We start from the raw sequence: 24382 nt of genomic DNA on the forward strand, positions 1-24382 counted from the left end.
TGTTCCTCCTTGCACAAAGGCGGAGGTAGTGGTCCTGCTGCTGGGTTGTTGCCCTCCTACGGCCTCCTCCACGACTCCTGATGTACTGGCCTGTCTCCTGGTAGCGCCTCCATGCTCTGGACACTACGCTGACAGACACAGCAAACCTTCTTGCCACAGCTCGCATTGATGTGCCATCCTGGATAAGCTGCACTACCTGAGCCACTTGTGTGGGTTGTAGACTCCGTCTCATGCTACCACTAGAGTGAAAGCACCGCCAGCATTCAAAAGTAACCAAAACATCAGCCAGGAATTATAGGAACTGAGAAGTGGTCAGGTTACCACCTGCAGAACCACTCCTTTATTGGGGGTGTCTTGCTAATTGCCTATAATTTCCACCTGTTGTCTATCCCATTTGCACAACAGCATGCGAAATTGATTGTCACTCAGTGTTGCTTCCTAAGTGGACAGTTTGATTTCACAGAAGTGTGATTGACTTTGAGTTACATTGTGTTGTTTAAGTGTTCCCTTTATTTTTTTGAGCAGTGTATATATGTTGCTACCAGACACAACAATAGTCCTTAAAAGGACTTTTGCGTCTCTAACACCAACCCTGCCTAAAAAAAAATTATAATAAATTCCCTACACTATCTGTCCCTTCTACAGCTCTCCCTGACTAAGACTGTCCGAACCACGTGTCATCGGGTGATTTATAGCACCCGATGATGCGTTCCGGCCTGCCAATCACTTTAATTCCAGTAACCAACATGGCTACTACATTACAGTGAGTGGCAGTACTTACCTGCAAGTTTATTGGCTGCGTAGCAGCCAACAAACGTGATGGGAGGATACTCGAGCATCGTGCTCGAGCACACGCGGTATTCGGCCGAACACCGCAATGTGCCGAGCATCGCGATGCTCGGGATGAACTGGTGCTCGGCCGAGCATGCTCGATCAACACTAATGACCTCAAGCTTAAGAGATGCTGGGTGAAATTCCTTCTCTACAATGTGCAGCCACAGGAAACATTTGGTGGAGGTGATTATTACTGTTAAATAGGGGTATACAGATCATTGAATTGAAGGGTTCACTTACTTTTTCTTCCCCCACCATTGATATTTATTAGCGTGCTCAATAAAAGACACAATACAACAGTTATGTGTGTTATTAGATGAATTTGATTGTGTTTGTCTAGAATTGTGTCTTAGATGGCAATCAAAACACATTTTATTAGTAAGCAATCCAGAAATCCCAGTAATTAAAAAGGGTTCACTTATTCTTCTTGCAACTATAAATCTGTAGAAACAGGGTAGCTCTAAATGGGTTACATATATTTATTTATTTTGAAAAATTATTGTAACAAAGCTGTATTTTTACCTACAATGAAGATTTTCGGTGCCGTTCTCCACTATACAACACCTTATGTAATTCTAACAGATAACCTGTTTGTTCGCTATCACATTTATCTGTAAACACCATGGCAAGCCTCCGCAGGATTGTGTTTTTGGCCGCTGTGACTTCGTCTGTTATTTACGAAACCAGGATGAAGTAAACACTGCCAAAATATTCTTGACCGCACTAATATTCAGCTTCATGGAACTTTCTGTGCAGATTCGCTGTGAAAAAAAAGTCTCTCTACCAGGTTTTGTTGGTGGCACTTCAGAAGAACCAGCAAGGAGCATGAAAATATTTACTAGCAGGAATTCCCTTTTGGCCTTATTCTGCTATGTTATGACATTCCATAAATCCCCAGAAATGTACGATGCAATCACTACAAACTGAGATCATCCGAGCATGAGGCATCCACCATCTGTCTTTTCAGCTCAAACTAATACCAGGAAATCAACCAACTGCAATGAAACCAGGCACCTTCCAAAAGCTTCACGTGAACGGGTTATCTGACTGCTCACAGAATACTGGAGTCTTCCCTGTGTCGTGAGCCTAAAGGGGATTCCAAAATACACATAAAGGGGATGTCCAAATCAAGACAAATCCATCCTTACCATTTGTGAAGTTTTTGGAGGATTACATAGCCTTATACAATTGGTCATCATTGGCCATGCCACCAAACTGGTGGGTAAATAATTATTTATGAAAAATCCATGATGTGCAAATTGACAAGTCGATGACCTATCCATAGCATAGGCTATCAGTATCAGATCAATGGGGGTCCGACTCTCGGCAACTCCGCTAAACAGTTGTATGCAGTGAATCTGTGCCTCTACCTTGTTTGCCTTGGCCCATGTACCTGCATGCCTTACATATAGTAGCAGTGGTGCGAGGTGTTGCAGCTTCATCAAGTTCAAGTGAATACCCTGCACTGCCGCTAGTAAGTAGACAATGTTCAGATAGGTGTGCAGAGAGGCCCTGAGGAGCCATAGGAGAGGATGGGACAGGTACTGGCACTGATGATGATGTGTCATCAGGGACGGGCTGGGCCAGGGGGCATTTGCTAAGCCAACCTTCTGCGGGCAGAGGGTGTTGTCACACCAAAGCAGTCAAAAGATTACCTTTGTCAGAATGAATCAGGCATGTCTCCATTAGGATCTCCACACATCTCTGGCTGATGATATTCTGCCATTGCTGACAGTGGCTATGTATTGCTGGCCAATGAGGCAACTGTCTCTAACTGTTTGTGGTGTTCCATACTGTACTGCAACTTCTGCAGCCGCTACTCCCCTTTGTGCTACTACTACCCCTAAACAAGTGCACATCTCCTGCCTTGTCCAGCTGGTTCTGGACTGTACTGCTGCAGCTTCCAAAAAGGGGAGAATTTCTGTATAGTTACTCAGAACAAGCCACTGTTTTTTCCAAAGCTACAGTGTGTGTAATCACCGACAGGCATCTGCCCCTAGTAAGTTTCTAATTTGAAAAAGCATAAGAAATGTGATGGAACTGTGTGTTTTTAACCCCTCCAGTACCAAGCCACTTGTCACTTTAAATCCTAGGCCAATTTTTGCAAATCTGACATGTGTCACTTTATGTAGTAATAACTTTGGAATGCTTTTACTTATCTAACACACTCTGTTTTCTCATGACACACTGTACTTCATGAGAGTGGTAAATCTGAGTACATGGAGGAGATTTATCAAAACTGGTGTAAAAGAAAACTAAGTTGCCTCTAGCAACCAATCAGATTCAGCCTTTCATTTTCTAAAGGGGTTTTTTTTAAATGAAAGGTGGAATCTGAGCCAGTTTTCCTTTACACCAGTTTTGATAAACCTCCCCCAGTATGTTTTACCTTTATTTATAAAAAAATACAGAATTTAATGAAAATTTGAGATTTTTTTTATCTTATTTTAATTTCTCTGCCTTTAAGATGGATAGTGAAACATAAATTAGTTATTACTTAACATTCCCCATATGGCTACTTTTATGTTGCCATCATTTTGTAAGATCAGAAAGAATTTTAGAAGCAATTTTTAAAATTTTCAAGAAACTTTCCAAAACCCACTTTTTAAAAGAACCAGTTCAGTTATGAAGTGACTTTTGATGGGCTTACATAATTGAAACCACCCGTAATTGACCCCATTTTAGAAACTATACCCCTCAAGTTATTCAGAACTGATTTTACAAACTTTGTTAACTTTTTTAACACAGTTCAAAACCTCCTTTACAAACTTTCTGTCTTCCTGCCACCACCACTAGGTGGAGCTTAAGAGCCTCATGTTGTTTGTTCAATAAACTCTGTAATCAACAGAAAGCGGTAAGCTCCCCCTAGTGGTGGCTTCAGGCAGACAGAAAGTTATCATCTAACTCTAGGTATCTACAGGGTGCTTGGAGCTCTGTATAAGGCAAACATAGCATCAAAGTTCCTACTCATTGCAGCAGCTTTGGATGTTAGAGGTCAGCTGGCCGCTTGTAGTGCCTAGCAGCCTTATAATGACCTAGGACAGATCTAAATATATGTTCTCTCCCCAGACCGGGAAGACAGCGACAATTAAGTCATTCGAGTACAAAGCGTGGGCACAATGAAACGTCAGGCAGTCAGTTTTGCGCACATTAATGTATGTTCTGAAGTGAATTCAGCACTTAATCGCTTTGTTAGCCGGTGTGGACAAATCAATTGTTTGTAACGCCAGCGATGTAATGATTTACATTTAGCTGAATTATTCAGAAGCTCCTATCAAAGCATAATCTAACATTGCTTTGGTGTTTAATGCTTCCCTCTGATCTTCGGCAGTCATGAATTATTTAAGGCATTCATAACGTTCTCAAATTTCTTAACAGAAAAGGTGCCATATTATCTGACGCCGTCAGGCAGAGAACTTAAAAAAAGAAAAAAAAAACATAACACATGTAAGGTATAAAAACAAAAAAAAACAATATGGTAATAATTGGGGCAGAATTCTAATTATTATGATCACCTGAGATAATATTAATCTATTAATCCCTGGGGAATCCTCTGTGAACTCCTGATAGAGCCCTAGTTATATTCCTACATGAAACAATGTCCCAAAAATGATTTAAAAAAATTCAATAAAATATTTTTAAAATCCACAAACAGAATTTGAAGTACGGTATAACTTTTGACAGAACGGAATCAGTAGCTAGGTCATCTCTTTCAGTAGGATGAGCTCTTTGGTGTCTTCAGGAAGTAGATAAGAATTACTGTACTTTTGTGTTTTTGTACACTTTTGGTGTTTTTTAGTGGTTGAATATGGATAGGATTTATGGCTCTGTTCACACTGATGCCATGGCTTACATTAATATATCAGCCTTGAGTCATAGGACAGATTTGTTGGATAATAGGTGAAAAGTGTTGACAGAACCACTGAGTGGGTAAGGATTACTGTACTTTTTGATCATTGTTGGATTTTGGATACGTTTTTCTGAGGAGTTTGAGCGGTAAGGATTAGGTTTTTTTAAACATATGCATATTGGTCTTGGTTCACATCCAACAGCCTTCGCAGATCTCCGGTGACCTTTGAAGAGGTCCATTGGGGTTCTGTCATGGTTTCCACTATTTGATGGCAGAAATAGAACTGCTGTTCTGTTTGTGACATCAAACCTGATGATTTTGTTGATGGAGCCTCCAGTGCAAGTAGGAATATAACTTGGGGCTCTGTTCACACAGGTACCATGGCTTTCATTAATACATGAGTCTTGAGGGATATGATGGATTGTTGTGTAATGGATTAGGGGTTTTGGTAGACTCATCTAGCGGATGTGGATTATTGTACGTTTTGTTTGTTTTAGGATGTTGGTATTTTTGTGGGTTTCAGTGTTCTAGGGTCTGTTCATATATGCATATTGTCTTCAGTTCCAACAGACACAGATAGACCTCCACTGACCACTAGAGGGGTCCATATGGACTATGTCATGGTTTCCATCATTTTGATGTCAAGAATCACACCATGTTGCACTATTTTGCCATCAAATCTGATGGAAGTCGCCAAAGCAAGTATGCCTCTGTTCACAGTGGTGTGATGGGTTCTGTTGGAGGGGTTGTCCCAGCTGAACATTTAAGACATAACTACAAAATATGCCATAAATATCCGATAGTTGCGGGTCCTACCTCTGGAACCTACTTAAACCGGCTTTGTTGCGTGACAACCTGGATTGGAAAGGAGGACATCCTTGTGCATCTCTCGCTATTCACTGCTATGGGACTTCCAAAAATTGCTGATAGTACTGTCCATAGAAGTGAATGGAGACAATCACATATAAGTCTCCTGCTTTCAATTCCCAGAAGTGCGCAACAGACACTGTCCTTAAGATACGAGCAGATCCCAGAGGTGAGGTCCACACTTCTCAGTTATTTGTGGCACATCCTGTGGATATGACATAAATGCCCTGATAGGAATTAACATTTATCATATATAACTTAAGGGATAGAATCGATTTATTTTGTCATAGATTGGGGATATTGGTAGACTCTGAAGATACCTGAGGCACCCTAGGGTCCTGGCAGATGGGGAGATCACTAAAACAATTGAATATGTTGATCTCTGGAACCAACCTACCCGGGGTACTTGGCTAATGATCTAGCGCACATGCCCCTGGTGTCAGGTACCATTCACACCAGTATAATGTATCCGTTAGAATCCCATTGACTTATCATGGGTATATAAGGTAACTAGTCTTTATATTCCACACCAGTGAAACTGTATACCATGCCCCTCTTTTTGTTCTTTTTGTTTTTTTGTTCTGCAAAGACTGTTCACACAATGTTGAGAAGGTACGTCGCATATGAGGCGGTGAGCGGTAAGGCCGAAGTTACGCTGCAGCGCAGACAAGCGAGCAGCAGCAGGGTGAGAACGCCGAAAGAGCGCACAGACGGCCCGCACTTTATGCAGCAGCTCTGACATATCGGGGTAATTTTTCAGGAACCTCTGCACCACCAAATTCAGCAAATGCACCAGGCAAGGGATGTGCATTAAACCGGCTAGCCCCAGAGCTGCTACGAGATTTCGCCCGTTATTGCACACCACCAGGCCGGGCTGGAGGCTCAGTGGCACCAACCACTCATCGGTCTGTTGTTCCATGCCCGTCCACAGCTCCTGCGTGGTGTGTTTTTTTCCCCCCCAAACAGATGAGTTTCAAAACAGCCTGCTGTTGTTTCTCCCTGGCTGTGCTGAAGTTGGTGGTGAAGGTGTTGCACTGACCGGATGAGGAGGCGGTAGAGGATGCGGAGTAGGAGGCAACAGTAGGCAATGAGAAAAGTCCTGCAATCCTCAGTGGCGGTAGGACATGCGCCAAACTGCTATCCACCTCTGGTCCAGCCGCCACCGCATCTGCCCAGTGTGCCGTTAGGGAGATATAACGTCCCTTCCCGTGCTTACTGGTCCACGTATCGGTAGTTATGTGGACCTTGCCACAGATGGCGTTGCGCAGTGCACACCTGATTGGTTGTGCAGGGCAGGAATGGCTCGCCTGTAAAGTAGTGGCGGCTAGGAAAAACGTACTATGGGACAGCCACAGCCAAGTCTCTATCTCCACCAGACGGAATGACAGCATTTCAAAGGCCAGGAATTTTGAAATGCTGGCATTCAGCGCCAGGGATCGCGGGTGGATAGGGGGTTACTTCCTCTTTCTCTCCAGTGTTTGAGGGATGGACAGCTGAACGCTTCCAGGGAACAGTGTGGAAATGCTGGGTGACGGTGGTGGAGGTGTTGCTGTTACATCCTCTGTTTGCTGGGTGGCAGGTGGCACTGTCACTCCAGAGGGCAGACCGCAGCAGAAGAGCGAGCAAGAGGAGCCTGAGATCTTTAGTGGTTTTTCAGGTGTGTACCCCACTGCAGCTCGTGCTTTGCATTTAGATGCCTGGTCAGGCAGGTTGTGCTCAGGTTTAGAACATTTATGCCTCACTTCAGGTTCTGATTGCACAGCGTGCAAACCACTCGCGTCTTGTCGTCAGCACATTGTCTGAAGAACTGCCACGCCAGGAAACTCCTTGGAGCTGGCTTTGGTGTGCTCAGTCACTGGGTGCGGTGGGCAGTAGCAGGAATACTGGCTAGGGGACGGCCACTCTGCTTTTGCACCCTGCTCCCTCTTTTGCTGTGTGGATGGCGCTGTGTGACCACCACCTCTTCTTCTGAACTCGCATGACCTTAATTCCATGTGGGATCTAGGACCTCATCATCCTCCACATCATCTTCCGCACACTCTTTACCCCTGCCCTCCTTGCCGGTCAGCACACGGCAGGAAGCCGCAGCAGTTGACACCTATGTTTCGTCATCATCATCAGAGACGTGCTGCGGTGGTCCGCCCATGTCCACATCCTGAAACATAAGTGGTTGGGCATCAGTGCACTCAGTCTCTTCCACTTCTGGGGCAGGGCTATGTGGATGGCCCACGGAAACCCTGCCAGGAGAGTCATAAAAAAGCATAAGAGACTGCTGCATAACTTGGGGCTCAGACTGCTTGGCAGTTTTTCAAGGGGTGAGGTGAAATACAGATGCCCATGGGCTGCAGGTGCCAACTCTGCAGTTTCAGCAGGGGACTGGGTGGGGGACAATGTAAAGGAACTGGAGGCACTGTCAGCCATCCAATCTACTACCGCCTCTACTTGTTCTGGCCTCACCATTCATACACCGGTATTTGGGCCTACAAAATGACTCTGAACGTCCTGTCGCCTACATGCACCTGAGGAAGGTGTTTCATTTGGGCGTGTAGCTGGCACAGATCGACCACGTCCTCTCCCTGCAACAGGAGCTCCACCAGAAGCACCACGACCGGGGCCACGTCTTTTATTTGATGCTCTCATCATTCTTTGAGGTCACCCACCGAACTAACAGACAGATTTACTATATTAATTTCCCTGTCACGTATGCAGTGCACGGGTACCTCACACCAAAAATTTGTATATGTCACCGACCGAACTAACAGTCAGATTAACTATATAAATTTCTCTGTCACGTATAAAGTGAACGTGTATCTCACACCAAAAATGGGTATATGTTACCCATCGAACTAACAGACGGATTAACTGTTATATTTTTGTGTCAGGGTCACAAAAATGGTGCATTGCACCCACTAAAAATCGCTATAGGTCACCCACAGAATTAACAGCCAGATTTATTATTATATTTCTGTGTCAGGGGTGCAAAGCTGGTGTATTGCACCCACAAAAAATTCACTATAGGTCACCCACAAAACAAATAGCCAGATTCCTAACACTCTCCCTCGCTTCAGCTGCCTGCTTCCTGTCCCTGCACTACTCAGAGCTGATGGGCGGTGCTGCATGTGATCCAGCTTGTATAGAGGCTGGGTCAAATGATGCATCGGCCAATCACAGCCATGCCATTACTAGGCATGGCTGTGATTAGTGATGGACGAACATTGGCCGGGACGGTTCACAATCACGGTTGGCGGCGGGCCCTATTCACTTTAATGGCAGGCGAACCTGAAATATCTTCAGCTCATATTTGCAGCCACCAAATACTGAGTAGAAGTGTACAAATAGTCCTACAACATTGACAGTGACATACTAGAGGGGGATAAATGACAAAAATTCCAACAAAAAAAATGTATCTTAATCAGGGGACATCTTAATGCATCTTATGTGACATGGTGGAGCCTAGAAAAAATTTACGTGTCTTATAAATTACAGTACATTATGTGGTCAATGGATACAAATTTTACTGTAGGCCACTGGACTACAGGCCCCAAACATTAGGCATTCACCGGACAGAAAAGATCAAGTGATTATGTGGCCTAAGGTATATTACACGGTCAATGGATATCAATTTTACTGCAGGCCAGTACAAATACAGGTCAAATACATATGTTTAAAATAACTAAAAATATAAAATTGGATTAAAAACAAGGCTAAGAAAATCCCCCCTCTTGAAAAGAAAACCGAATGATAATAGTTGAAATTCGATAACACGTGGTCGTCACTAGTATTGAATTCCTCCGAGCCCGCAACAATTATTCATTCAGCGTACATAAAAGAACAAGTAAGTATGTGGCTGGAGGTAGATTACACAGTCATTGGATATCAATTTTCCAGCAGGCCAGTATACTACAGGCCCCAAAAATTATGCATTCAGCATACATAAAAGAACAAGTAAGTAAGTGGCTAAAGGTAGATTACACGGTCATTGGATATCAATTTTTAAGCAGGCCAGTGTACCACAGGTCCCAAAAATTATGCATTCAGCGTACATAAAAGAACAAGTAAGTATGTGGCTGGAGGTAGATTACACGGTCATTGGATATTAATTATCCAGCAGGCCAGTATACTACAGGCCTTAAAAATTATGCATTCAGCATACATAAAAGAACAAGTAAGTAAGTGGCTGAAGGTAGATTACACGGTCATTGGATATAAATTTTTAAGCATGCCAGTGTACTACAGGTCCCAAAAATTATGCATTCAGCATACATAAAAGAACATGTAAGTATGTTGCTGGAGGTAGATTACACGGTCATTGGATATCAATTTTCCAGCAGGCCAGTGCACTACAGGTCCCAAAAATTATGCATTCAGCACACATAAAACAACAAGTAAGTATGTGGCTGAAGGTAGATTACACGGTTATTGGATATCAATTTTCCAGCAGGCCAGTGTACTACAGGCACCAAAAATTATGCATTCAGCACACATAAAAGAACAAGTAGGTAAGTGGCTGAAGGTAGATTACACAGTCATTGGATATCAATTTTCCAGCAGACCAGTGTACTATAGGTCCCAAAAATTATGCATTCAGCGTACAAAGAAGAACAAGTAAGTGAGTGGCTAAAGGTAGATTACACGGTCATTGGATATCAATTTTCAAGCAGGCCAGTGTACTACAGGCCCCAAAAATTATGCATTTAACATACATAAAATAACATGTAAGTATGTTGCTGGTGGTAGATTGCACGGTCATTGGATATCAATTTTCCAGCAGGCCAGTGTACTACAGGCCCCAAAAATTATGCATTCAGCACAAATAAAAGAACAATAAGTAAGTGGCTGAAGGTAGATTACACGGTCATTGGATATCAATTTTCCAGCAGGCCAGTGTACTATAGGCCCCAAAAATTATGCATTCAGCGTACATAAAAGAACAAGTAAGTAAGTGGCTGAAGGTAGATTAAACGGTCATTGGATATCAATTTTCCAGCAGACCAGTGTACTACAGGCCCCAAAGATAATGCATCCAGCGTACATAAAAGAACAAGTAAGTATGTGGCTGGAGGTCTATTAGATGGTCAATGGATGTTTATTTTACTAAAGGCCAGTACAAATACAGGTCAAATACAAATGTTTAAAAGAACTAAAAATATAAAATTGAATTAAAAACATGGCTAACGAAATCCCCCCTCTTGAAAAAAACCCTAATGATAATAGTTGAAACACGTGGTCATCACAGGTGTTGAATTCCTCCGAGGCCCAAAACATTAGGCATTCAACTGACAGAAAAGGCCTTTTATGCCGCTGTATTTACCAAAGACAGGGACCAATATTTGTTCTGGGTGGTGGAGCATATTTGTGGGCTGGCATGAGGAAATTCAATTAAATGTGGTCGTCACAGGTGTTGAATTCCTCCGAGATCCATGCCTCATTTATTTTTAGAAATGTGAGGTAGTCCACACTGTCGTGAGCTAGACGAGTGCGCTTATTGGTCACGATCCCCCCTGCTGCGCTGAACGTCCTTTCGAACAGGACACTGGACGAGGGGCAAGCCAACAGTTCCAATGGTAAATTGTGCCAGCTCTGGCCACAGGTCAAGCCTGCACACCCAGTGGTCCAGGGGTTCCTCGCTTCTCAGAGCGTCCACATCAGCTGTTAACCCGATGTAGTCGGACACCTGTCGGTCTAGGCGTTCCGTGAGGCTGGATCCGGAGGACGGCTGTCGATAGGTTGCCTGCAAGAATGATCTCATATCCGAAGTGACCAACACATCTTCAAACCGCCCTCTTCTTGCATGCGTTGTTGGATTGGTACCCGCAACTGTTTATTTGTGAGTGGAAATTCCTCTGCCAGCTCTCTGTGATGCTGGTAACATGTCCGCAATGTTGTGTTTGTACCTGGGGTCTAAGTACGTTACCTAAGTACTGGTCCTTGTCCTTTATGCTTTTTATATGGGGGTCCCTCTTCAAACACTGGAGCATAAAGGCCCCCATTTGCACTAAACTGGAAGCGGTGGAGTGGCCTGGTTCCTGCTTATCATCCAGGATAATTTCGTCCTCGGTCTCCTCCCCCCAGCCACGAACAACACCAGGGATCCCAGAAACGTTTAAAGAATGCTCTTCTTGCTCCTCCTCCGTCCCGGCAACATCCTCCTCTGACTCCTCTTCAGAGTCCTGTTGACTTGTCTCAGATGGAGTAGCCCCCCCTGGGAATTCATCCAGCATTGCGACTTCCTCATCTTCCTGCTCCTGCTCCTCTATGGCTTGATCAATGACACGACGCAATGCATGCTCCAGAAAGAAGGTGTAAGGTACAATGTCACTGATGGTGCCCTGGCTGCAACTGACCAGTTTGGTGATCTCATCAAATGGCCGCAGAAGTCTGCATGCGTCGCGCATGAGCAGCCACTGGCAAGGTGAAAAGAAACCAAGCTCCCCAGAACCTGTCCTGCCGCAGAGTTCATACAGGTAGTCGTTAACTGCACGTTTCTGCTGGAGCAGCCTATCAAGCATATACAAGGTTGAGTTTCATCGCGTTGGGCTGTCACAAATAAGACGTCTGACAGGCAGGTGGTGTCGCCGCTGAACGTCAGCAAGGCGAGCCATGGCCGTGTAAGATCTTCTAAAATGGCCAGAGATTTTCCTGGCCTGCCGCAAGACCTTCTGGACCCCGGGGTATTTGGCAACGAATCGCTGCACGACTAAGTTCAGGACTAGTGTTGAGCGTGAATATTCGAATAGCGAATATTAATTGCGAATATCGCAACTTTGCTAATTCGCAAATATTACGAATATAGTGCTATATATTCGCTATATTGAATATTCGTCATTTTTTAACATCTGAAAACATGATTCCTCCCTGCTGCTTTCTTGTGGGCCAATGAGTCATTGGCCCACAAGCAACTTAAAGGGATTCTGTCACCTCGTTTTAGGTTATAGAGATGCGGACATGCACAGCTAGATCGCCGCTAGCATGTCCGCAAAACACCTGTCCTATAGGGCTGTGTCTAAAATGATTTTAGAGATATGTAAATGAGCCTTGTAAGGTGCCCAATGGGCTGTACTAACCGCTCTGGAGCCCAGCCACGCCCCCCTGTGAAGGAGCCCAGCACCGCCTGCGTCCTCCGAATCTCCTCCTTTCTTCACAGTTAGATTGCCGTAATCTCGCGATGCGCGAGCTCGCAATACACGAATAATTAAATTGCATATTATTCGCGATAAATAGAATAATGACGTATATTCGATTTCGACTAATATAAGACTAATATTCAATTGAATATTCGCGAAATATCGCAAAATCGAATATGGCACCTCCCGCTCATCACTATTCAGGACGTCTGCCATGCATGGCACGTGTGTCTCATTTTGCCCTGTTTCAGTGCACTCAGCAGATTGGCACGGTTGTCGCACACCACTTTACCAACTGTCAAATTGAGCGGAGTTAGCAACTGATCGGCCTGTGACCGCAGAGCTGAAAGCAGTGCAGGACCGGTGTGGCTCTTGGCTTCCAGGCACAACAGCCGCAGCACAGCATGGCAACATCTCACCTGGCACGTCGAATAGGTTCTGTTGAGCTTGGGGGGTGCAGCGGAAGAGGCGGTAGCAGTAGAAAAGGAGGAGTCAGCCGAGGAGGAGAACGGAGGATGGAGTAGGAGGAGGAGAAGAAGAGGCAGGCCTCCATGCAATCCGTGGCGGTAACACCAAATCCACACGGTTGCCATGGGTTGCATGCTTGACGGCCGTCAGAAGGTTCACCCAGTGGTCAGTAAAAGTTATGTACCTTCCCTGCCCGTGTTTGCTAGACCACGTGTCTGTGGTCAGATGTATCTTGGCACCGACACTGTGTGCCAGAGATACATTCACTGCTCTGGGATGCCCTTCTGGGAGAAATATTTCCTTCCGGGTACCTTCCATTGCGGTGTGCCAATGGCCACACATTTTTTAAAGGCCTCCGAGTCAGTTTATATGGCACTAGTTGGCGGGCTAGCAGTTCAGACAAGCCGGCGGTCAGCCGTTGGGCAAGAGGGTTATCCGGCGTCATCATCTTTTTTCGCTCGAACATTTGGGCCACGGAAGCCTGCCTTGGTCGTCCCTGGGTGAGTCTTGGGCTTTCCGCGACTTATGCGTTGACAGCACAGGCTGCAGATGCCAACATTATTGTCAGCAGCTGACACGTTAAAAAAAAGCCCACACTGCGGAGCCATGTGCCGGCGTCCTGGGAGCACCAGATGTGACTGTGCATGGTGAATGGCTCTTTCCAGATACATATGCAGCATACGGGTAGGTTACCCGACACTGCTAGAATGTAATGTATGTTTCCCTTTAAGCCAGTTAGGCCTGGTGCAGGCAATCTTTATTCCAGCCAGCAGAGGGAGCCCCCAGTTCAGTATAAATAGGCTAGGGCCTAGCCAGGAAGTCAGTCAGAAGTTTCTAGAATGTGCTGAAGTTTCTAGAGGCTTAGGAAGCTGAGAGAGAGACAGAGGCATGTCAAGGAAAGCAAGAGGTACTCAAGACTACAGAGGAGGTACTTGATAGAGATAAAACCAAGGATATACGCCAGAGCTAGGGCATTGGACCTTGGAGAAGAGTCTCTATGTTCCAGGATCAGTCAGGAATAGAGTGCAAGCTGCCTGTACTGCAAGTCCTGTGTTTAACACTCTGAAGTCACCTTGCTATACATATATTGCCTGCATCAACTGTATTGAAAATCTACTGTCTGCAAAGGAACTGCGTTTCCGTTAATGTCCCTATATGATGACTACTAAAGTTTGAGTTCTGCTTTAACATCACGTGGTTCCTCAATTATTCCTGCTATCAGCAAACGGCGTGCCACCGTTTAATTGGCACTGGCGTCACGAACATTTCTCATCATCACCTGCCCTTGCAGAGAGTCAGCCGTCTCAGGTTAGTGTCTATTGCACTACAACACCCAGGAACATTTCTACACCTAACTTGAGTACGCTGCACCTCTCTTTTGGCGTCACGAACAGGATACGCACACTTTCTAGTGCAAGAAGCGTGAACTTTGTGCCTTATACAGTTGCCCTGTGACCAAAGTGACAAATTGCCTGTTTTATTAAAGTGGACTTTGTGGACTGAAAAACATACCCAAAGTGTGCCTAAAACCTCCAAAAAGCGCTGTGCAGTGTTGCGCTATCAAGAGGAAAGAAATCGCCACACCGGAGTGTGGTTTTATGGACTTTTCAACAACCCTGCTTGCTGTCAGGGAATGGAGACCAAGATGGCCACCGGCCGCCTGGAGTAAAGTTTCCCGCGCTGCTGAGGACCTTCGTGGGTGGATCCCTGCAAAGACACAGAGAATCCCGCCCCTCGTCATCATCGCACCGCCGCGGCCCTGCTTCTTCTACGTCACCGCGTACTCTGGACGTCCGGAATCTCTCGAGACTTGGCCTGCGCAAGCCCGGCGATACCGGTAAGAACTTGTAACCGGAGGGAAGGGGATTGTTCCGGCCCCTTTAGTCACCAGCGGCCACATCGCAATAAGCGAACATGTCAGAATCGGGAGTTCCCGAGCAGCCGGCCCCGGGAGAGCTTGCGGCTCCTAATCATTCTATAGCCCCCAGCATGATGCCCTTTACCATGCCTTACTATTTTGGGGCCCCATGGTTTCCCCGCTACAGAGGAGAGACCCATACCCTGAGAGACTTTAAAGAAAAGTTGCTGGCATTATTCAAACTGTACCCCATAAATGCTGATCAGCAAATGGAAATCCTGCTAGCGCAGCTGGAGGGAGCTGCCCGCAGGGAGGTATTATCCTGGCCTGCTACTGAGCGGAGTACTCTAGAGCAGATATTCACCCGCCTCAGGGCCACTTTTGAAACCAGGACTGCCTCAGAGATAAAGATGCACTTCTTTGGCAAGAAACAGAAGCCCTTTGAGTCCCTCCGTGACTATGCCCTATCACTTCAGGAGGCTTTAGGGGCTGTAATCCAGATAGATCCCAAAGAGGCTGATAATCAGGACCAGACCTTGAGGGAACAATTTATCAACGGGGTGTCTAGTGAGCAAATAAGGACCCAACTAAAGATGCTGTCCGCCCAGCACCCTAACAGTACCTTTCTGGACTTTAAAGAACTGGCTATAAAAATTCTGGGGTCCGCAGTATCTACGGAGTTGAGCACCCCACCTGAATCATCAGCCTGCAGGCCAAAACCGCTTATCACTAACCGAGCTGAGGCCGGCCAAGCTGTTCAAGTGTCAGCTACCGATACTATTGCCATGCTGACAGAGCAAGTAAATCACCTCACTAAAAGTCTAGAGAAAGTGTGCAGAAAAATAGAGGAATGGGAAAAACCCATAATGACAGAAGAAGAATTCCTGTCACCTCCTAGGCCGTTCCCACCTCCTTACCAAGAGACTCACCCCAGGGAGGCGTAATAGAGATCGCAAGCGGCCCGTGTGTACATACTGCAAAAAGCTGGGACACACAGAATCCACGTGCTGGCAGTTAAACGGGCAACCCCTGAGGCTGAGGACCACCCCTCGGGAGGTAGAACACTAGGTCCAGAGGATCCAAATTGGATGCCACGTTATGTAGGATCCCATCCTAAAATCAATATAGAGATCAATGGGGTCCCCTTTGAAGCCCTATTAGATACTGGGTCTCAGGTCACTACTATTCAGCTGCCCGCCTTTGAAAGATTCTGGGACACCAACCAATTGACCCAGCCGCCTGAATCCTGGGTGGAAATTATCGCCAGCAATGGCAAACCAGTAAAGATTCATGGATACTGGGAACCCACCCTGCAGGTGGGAGAAGTAACCTTACCACAACAGGGGGTGATAGTAGTACAGGCCGGCGACAGAGGAGGACATCCTGTCATTCTAGGCACCAATGTCTTCAAAAACTGTTATTCAGAAATACTTGCCGTATTACATCAGACTTTGCCCACTGCTTCCTCTGCATCCAGGAGGGTGATTCAAAAGACTATTACTGTGTTAAGTGCCCAGCAGAGGTTTGCTAATGGGAAAGGAGAAATTTGTACTGCCAGGATTAGTAATATTAAGCCTGTGACTTTGCCTCCTAATTCTCAAACTCTTTTATGGTGTCGTGCTGTCCTGGGAGTCCAAGGCCGAGATTATCCAGCCCTGGTGGAACCAATCCAGATGGAGGATTACCCTTATGTGAGAGCTGCCAAGTGCCTGGTGAACGTCTCCCAAGGTAAAGTACCTGTCCGTCTGATTAACCTGAGTGATCATCCTGTTGCGCTTACTAAGCATTGCCGTGTTGCCCAGCTGTCCCAGGTGTCCTTCCAAGACATCATTCGTCTTCCAGTGACAGAAAAGCCGCCAGCTGCAGTCAGCGGACGTCCGTCGGTGACCCAGCCACAAGTGCCCTGGTGGGAAGAGCTCCATGTGGGGGACGAGACTACCCCCCAACAACAACAAGAAGGGATTATACAGCTTGTCAAAGAGTACCACCAGGCCTTCAGTAAGCATGCTACTGATTATGGAGAGGTGAGTGCCATACAACACACCATACCTACTGGCTCTCATCCTCCTATCAAGGAGAGAAACAGACCCTTACCGCCTACTTCATATCAGACTGTAAAAGAAATGATCCAAGAGATGAAAGACTCTAATGTAATCCGGGACAGCCGTAGTCCGTGGGCTGCACCCCTGGTCCTTGTAAAGAAAAAGGATGGTGGTATCCATTTCTGTGTGGATTATAGGAAAATTAATCAAATAACCCACAAAGATGCATACCCACTGCCCCGCATTGAGGAGTCACTAACTGCTCTGGGCTCCTCTGCCTATTTCTCCACATTGGACTTGACCAGTGGCTACTGGCAAGTACCCATGGCCCCTGCAGATAGGGAAAAGACTGCTTTCACTACTCCCATGGGCCTGTTCGAATTCAATTGTATGCCGTTCGGGCTATGTAATGCCCCAGGAACTTTCCAGAGACTAATGGAACAGTGTTTGGGTCACAAAAACTTCGAAACAGTGCTGCTGTATCTAGATGACATCATTGTGTACTCAAAAACATATGAAGACCATCTGAAACATTTGGCAGAAGTATTTGAAATCCTTATCAAATATGGCTTGAAGGTAAAGCCATCCAAGTGTCACCTGCTCAAACCTGCAGTAAGATACCTGGGGCATGTGGTCAGCGGAGAGGGCGTGCAACCTGACCCTGATAAGCTAGCGGCTGTCCGTAATTGGCCGGTTCCTACTACCGTCAAGGAAGTGAGGGGTTTCCTTGGTTTTGCCGGCTACTATAGACGTTTTATCCCCCATTTTGCTCAAATAGCTGATCCTATCCAGGAGCTCTTGAGGGGGCAACCCAAGAAAAGCCCTAGAACTCCGGTGCCCATTGAGTGGAATGAGGAAAGAGAGATAGCGTTCCAATTGCTAAAAAAGAAACTGACCGAGCCTCCTGTGTTAGGTTATCCAGACTACAGAAAGCCCTTCCATCTGTATACTGATGCTAGCAAGCGAGGCCTGGGAGCTGTGTTAGCCCAGATCCAAGAGGGAAAAGAAAGAGTGATAGCTTATGCAAGCCGCTCCCTAAAAGGAGCTGAGAAAAATGACCAGAATTATAGTTCCTTCAAACTAGAGTTCCTGGCATTAGTGTGGGCAGTGACAGAAAAATTCAAGGATCTTGCCGCCACCCCGTTCATTGCATTCACTGACAATAACCCTCTGGCACATCTAAATACAGCTAAATTAGGGGCCTTGGAGCAGAGATGGGCCTCTCGCCTCGCCAACTATGATTTCTCTGTAAAATATCGTGCTGGACGTACTAATGATAATGCTGATGCTTTATCCAGGCTTCCCACAGAGACAGCTCCTGATGATGTGCGAGATGCTTGGGAAGATGTAGAGATGCCGGCCTTCTATAACAAATTTGCTCAACAGGATCAGGCTCGAGCTACCAATGACAGAGCTGCAGTTCCTTCACCCTCCAGTAGGCCTGATCCTAAGGAAGAAAGGTGGGTGAAACTACAGTCTGAAAGTAGAGTGCTGGGTGAGTTGTTGGACTTCATTACTAGTGGCAGAGCCCCTGAGAGGATTCGGCGTAAGAGTTCAGATCCTGAGCTCATCAAACTGTGGAGACAGCGCCATCAACTCTTCATACAAAAGGGCCTATTGCTACGGAGAAGCCTAGACCCAGTGTCCAACGAGAGAGTGCACCAGATTCTCATACCCCGACGAGATGCAGGTATGGTGTTGGAGATGTACCACAATCAATCCGGTCACTTTGGGGTCCAAAAGACTGAGGCTACTATCCGCCAGCGGTTTTACTGGGTGGGCATGAGAGAAGACATGGAGAAGTGGTGTCGGGAGTGTGTAGCCTGTGCCTTAAAACGAAGTGAGCACCATGATCAGAGGGCACCACTGAGACCCATTGTAAGTACCCGTCCTCTTGAACTTGTCGCCATCGACCATGTGAAACTGGAGCCTAGTCGCTTAGGGTATGCTTATGCCATGACTATTATTGACCATTTCACTAAGTTTGTTGTAGCGGTGCCTGTGAGAGACCAGACAGCCAAGACTACAGCCGAACTGTTCTGGAAGCATTTCCTCCTGCCCTACGGATGTCCAGAAAAGATCCTCACCGATCAAGGACCTGCTTTTGAGTCCCATCTGTTCCATGAACTGTGCCGCTTACAAAACTGTAAGAAGATCCGTACAACGGCCTACCATCCTCAAGGTAATGGATTATGTGAAAAAATGAATCAGACCTTGATAGAGATGCTGAGGGCCGTACCTCCTGAAACCAGAGGAGATTGGCCTGATCTGTTGCCACAGCTCATGTTCACATACAATCATACCATACATTGTTCCACCGGGTATACCCCCTTTTATTTGATGTTTGGGCGTCAAGGGACATTGCCTGCTGATCACTCCTTGGACATACATGTACCTGATTGCATCAACCCATTACCTAATACCGACTGGGTTGCTGAGCACCAAAGGCGATTGAATACAGCCAAAGCCATTGTTCAGGAACGTATGGACTATGCTAGGGACCGACAGCAGAGAGACTATGATCAAGCAGCCCATGCAGAACCCTTGACAATAGGGGCTGTGGTATGGTTAAAAAATAACCGCCGTACCAGTAAACTGGACAGTAAATGGGAGCGAAGTCCCTATGTTGTCACTGCAATCCCAAATGTTGGAACTCACACTTATGAGATCACCCGGGAGGGCAAGGGATCCCAAATTGTACACCGAAACCCGTTAAAGCTCTGCCTGACGCCAGAACCTAGTGCCGAGAGTTCTGGATCTGAATCCCCTGTGTCAGAGTCATCAATACCGCCCGAGGATCCTATGCAGGCTGTCAGTAATCTGAGGTATGACGCTGATCCCATGCATTGGCTTCTGACACCGTGGCTGAACTTGTTGGTGCCCGCTCCAGCACCTACTGTATCTTCACCTCCAGAAGAGCCGGTTCGAGATGCCCCGGATCCAGTTCCCCCTGTAGTGGATATTGTTGTTCCTGTTGTTCCTGACCAAGATCTCACTGATGGAGACCCTCCTGTTGTTTCTCTCTCTTCTACCTCGTTGCTAAGGGAAGAAGAGACCCCTATATTGAGAAGGTCTACCCGGATGACCAGGGGACGCCCGCCAGTCCGTTTAGGAGACTTTGACTATTCTGGTGGTGTCTCCTCCCAAACAGTTGCTATTGGTAATGCCTTGCTGGACATTTGTGCGCAAGAATGGACTCCTCCACGTGAGCCCTTGCCTGTGATACACCCACAGGAAACCCCTGGGTAGTTCTGTTATTATACTGTCACCAAAGACAATGGACTAACCTGGTTCACCCTAAGTCCGCTGTGCCAGGTCAGCGGCCGTGCCTAAGAAGCAAGAAGACGCCCCTTTCCCTTGTGTCATTGGTTCATTGAGTTACAAATGTTAAATAATTATTTATTGTATTTATAATGGAATGCATATGTTATGTACCATGTTATGCCGGTTCAGGAAGGTGTGTGAGTACGAGGCCTTACTCACGTTAAATTCTGGGGGTGTGCAGCATACGGGTAGGTTACCCGACACTGCTAGAATGTAATGTATGTTTCCCTTTAAGCCAGTTAGGCCTGGTGCAGGCAATCTTTATTCCAGCCAGCAGAGGGAGCCCCCAGTTCAGTATAAATAGGCTAGGGCCTAGCCAGGAAGTCAGTCAGAAGTTTCTAGAGTGTGCTGAAGTTTCTAGAGGCTGAGGAAGCTGAGAGAGAGACAGAGGCATGTCAAGGAAAGCAAGAGGTACTCAAGACTACAGAGGAGGTACTTGATAGAGATAAAACCAAGGATATACGCCAGAGCTAGGGCATTGGACCTTGGAGAAGAGTCTCTATGTTCCAGGATCTATAGAGGAATACATACATATGCATATATATCTGATACAATAATACATTAGATAAAACGTGTTGGGTAAAAAGACACGAAAAAAATTACTAGAGTGGACGATTATATATATCAATATAAATAAATAAATAATGTTACTGCGCGTAAAAATCAGGACATATGGATGATGATAGGATTGTACCAAAAAATGGCAAAAAACAGGATTTAAGCAGTGGTATTTTTTTAGTAATTAGAATATTTTAGACATTTATTTAATCGGAAGGGGATAAAGTGTTTAGTGTAAATATCCAGAACATTTCCTTCCGGCATAACTGTTGGTATGATGAGGTGATGGTTTCTAGGGGTGTAACTGTGAGACCGATTATGGAGCCCTCATGCCTTTCGGTGAAATGTCGTGATATGCTATGTGTCGGGACTTTACGTTTGATGTTAGACCTATGCTCGCACATTCTTTCTCTGAGGGTTTGCGTGGTCCTACTGACGTATTTTAAACCGCAGGGGCATTTTAGGAGGTATATGACGTTTCTGGTTCCGCAGTTTAAATCTTGTTTTATAATCCAAGGGCCCGAGGGACCCCCTGTTTCGATGGCCTTGGTATCCTGTGTAATCATTGCACAACATTTACATTTTTTGATCCTTTCTCGTCGGTAGTTTTTGGGAGTGGTGGTTTCAACGCTTCTCTTTGGTCTATTTTTAGAATCCTCTGGGTTGACGCTACCCGAAAAGCCTAATTAAAGCGTCAACCCAGAGGATTCTAAAAATAGACCAAAGAGAAGCGTTGAAACCACCACTCCCAAAAACTACAGACGAGAAAGGATACCAATACAACCTCATCACCAGATACAACAGAGACCATCAAAACATCAGAAAGATAGTTACAAAACATTGGAACATCCTGCTAAAAGATCCCATCCTCAAAAATATACTACCCCGATTGCCGTCCATAACCTTCAGAAGGGCACAAACCCTTAAAAATATCATCGCCCCATCCTGCCCCAAACTTAAAGCCCCCACGAAGACAATCTTTCCACTGCCAAAAAGAAAAGGGTGTTTTAAATGTGGCATCAAAAAATGTAAATGTTGTGCAATGATTACACAGGATACCAAGGCCATCGAAACAGGGGGTCCCTCGGGCCCTTGGATTATAAAACAAGATTTAAACTGCGGAACCAGAAATGTCATATACCTCCTAAAATGCCCCTGCGGTTTAAAATACGTCAGTAGGACCACGCAAACCCTCAGAGAAAGAATGTGCGAGCATAGGTCTAACATCAAACGTAAAGTCCCGACACATAGCGTATCACGACATTTCACCGAAAGGCATGAGGGCTCCATAATCGGTCTCACAGTTACACCCCTAGAAACCATCACCTCATCATACCAACAGTTATGCCGGAAGGAAATGTTCTGGATATTTACACTAAACACTTTATCCCCTTTCGGTTTAAATGAATGTCTAGAATATTCTAATTAGTAGTGAGGCTGAAGCTCAGCCTGCGTTTGTGGGAGGGGCGAAGGAGGCCTATTTAGCGCGGCCCCACGCTCCCATCACGGACGCCGCGCTCTCACGTGACGTCTCTTCACTTCCGGGTTCAGTGCCGACGCTGCCGCTTACCCACGCTGCTGCTCGTTCCTGCTCGTTCCTGCCTCCGGTTGGAAGTTCTCTACCCTCCCGAACTGCGCTCCCCTGGTAAGCTAAGCGGCGCCTTGAGCTGCTCCCTGTCCTGGGAGCCTCGGCGCCGCGCTCTTCAAATGTTCCACATGTCTGCATGCTGGCCCCACCTCCCGCACTGGTCTCCAGGCAACGCCGACGCTCAGGTCCCCATCACGCCCAGACCCCCGGCACTGGGAACCCGACAGCCAGCATGGTTTAGTATCCGGCATATTTTAGGCCAAAGATAATAAACTGCTGTTTTAAATTACAATCAGCATCAACACAATGCCCTAGGAATACAAGAATTAAACACTGCTACTCGGCCTCAGTAAAAGCAGTGCATGAAGGGATACCCTAGCTTTCCACCAACCATGTCAATTCTATAGGCAACAGTATGCCTTAGTGATGAGCTGGTTTTTGGGTACCAGCAATGGCAAAAGGGTTTATTGAGAATAAATATTTAAAGGCCATGTAGAGTATATATACATATGTATTAAGATTCATGTCAATTGTCCGTCTTTCTTTAGGTTCCTTCACGTCATTGTCTGCCACGCAGCAGATTCATGTCAATTTTTCCTTAGGTTCATCCACGCTATTGTCTGCCATGCAGCAGATTTATGTCAATTTTCCTTAGGTTCATCCACGCTATTGTCTGCCACGCAGCAGATTCATGAGGGCCTGCCTCCAGAAAACGCATGACTGGTGACGATGTTTCCACCAATGTTGGCGCGCTAGGTCCGCGCAAAAGAGCCTGTACGCGTCAGGCAGAACGTACGCGAAATTGGAAATGTGCTAGAGCACAGCAGGATACAGCTTCCGACTCTGATGTCGGTTCTGATGAGGAGGCAATAGATGACGCCTATGAGGAGGCAGAGGACGACCCTTCTGGGGTCATAGATTCTAACCCCTTACCCGGGTGTAGCTCCATGGTCTCGGCAGCAGATGTTTTCCCTGCTTCTTTGACAGATCCCTCAGGGGAACCTCTGTTTGACCCGGATTCCCTCCACCACCCTCGGTCGGCGGAGTGGTTGCCATTGGATCATGTATCCAAATATTTGGAGGCCCGCATGCGTTGCCCCCTCTCCAAAGAGGCGCGCAACAAACTGAGGGCAGAATGCCCCAGGCCCATAGTTCCCAACAGGGTTTGCGAGACTCCAGCGGTAGACCCCAAAATGACCCAATTCCTCACCAAATCTGGGTGGAATCCGAGGAAGGGTTTGGAGTCGGCCCTGCGCGCTTGTCAGGACAAAGTCCTGGACATATTTGGCCCCCTGGCAAAGATCTTCGACTTGGCCGAAGCTGCCAAGGCTGAGGGTAGGCAAGTAGACCCTCTAGAGCTGCGCGAGTGGGTGCAGCGCGCAATTTGCGTAGCAGGAAACGTGAATACGTCCCTGGCTATTGAAGGGCGCAAGGCCATACTTTTTAAAATTGAGCCAAAGCTCTCCAACTTGGCGCTTACCGAAGCAGGTAAAGAGGCCCAGGGCCTGCTCTTTGGCGAGTCCTTTATCAAGGACTTAGGACGTTTCGTCGGTGCTTTTACTGCACTCGACAAAGCCCAAAGTTCAATGAAACGGGTGTTTCATGGTAGGGTCTCTACCAGGGCCGGCAGTTTCAGGGGCCGCCTGTCCGGCCGTGCCCATTTTCAAGCCCGTGGTTCGGGCCGAGGCTCCTTCGCCCAGAGACCTGCATTCCAGGACCAAAGGCGAGAGACAACATCCTTTTTCCCTTCCCGGGGAGGATCCTGGAGACCTAGAGGATACAGAGGACACCCTGGTTCCAGACGTCCCTACGGTAAGACCAATTCCTCATGTCAATTCTTTAACTGTTTGCGTAGGGGGCAGACTCCGGCTC

The sequence above is a fragment of the Bufo bufo genome, chromosome 5, assembly GCF_905171765.1.
Source record: "Bufo bufo chromosome 5, aBufBuf1.1, whole genome shotgun sequence".
In the NCBI taxonomy this organism is placed as follows: Eukaryota; Metazoa; Chordata; class Amphibia; order Anura; family Bufonidae; genus Bufo; species Bufo bufo.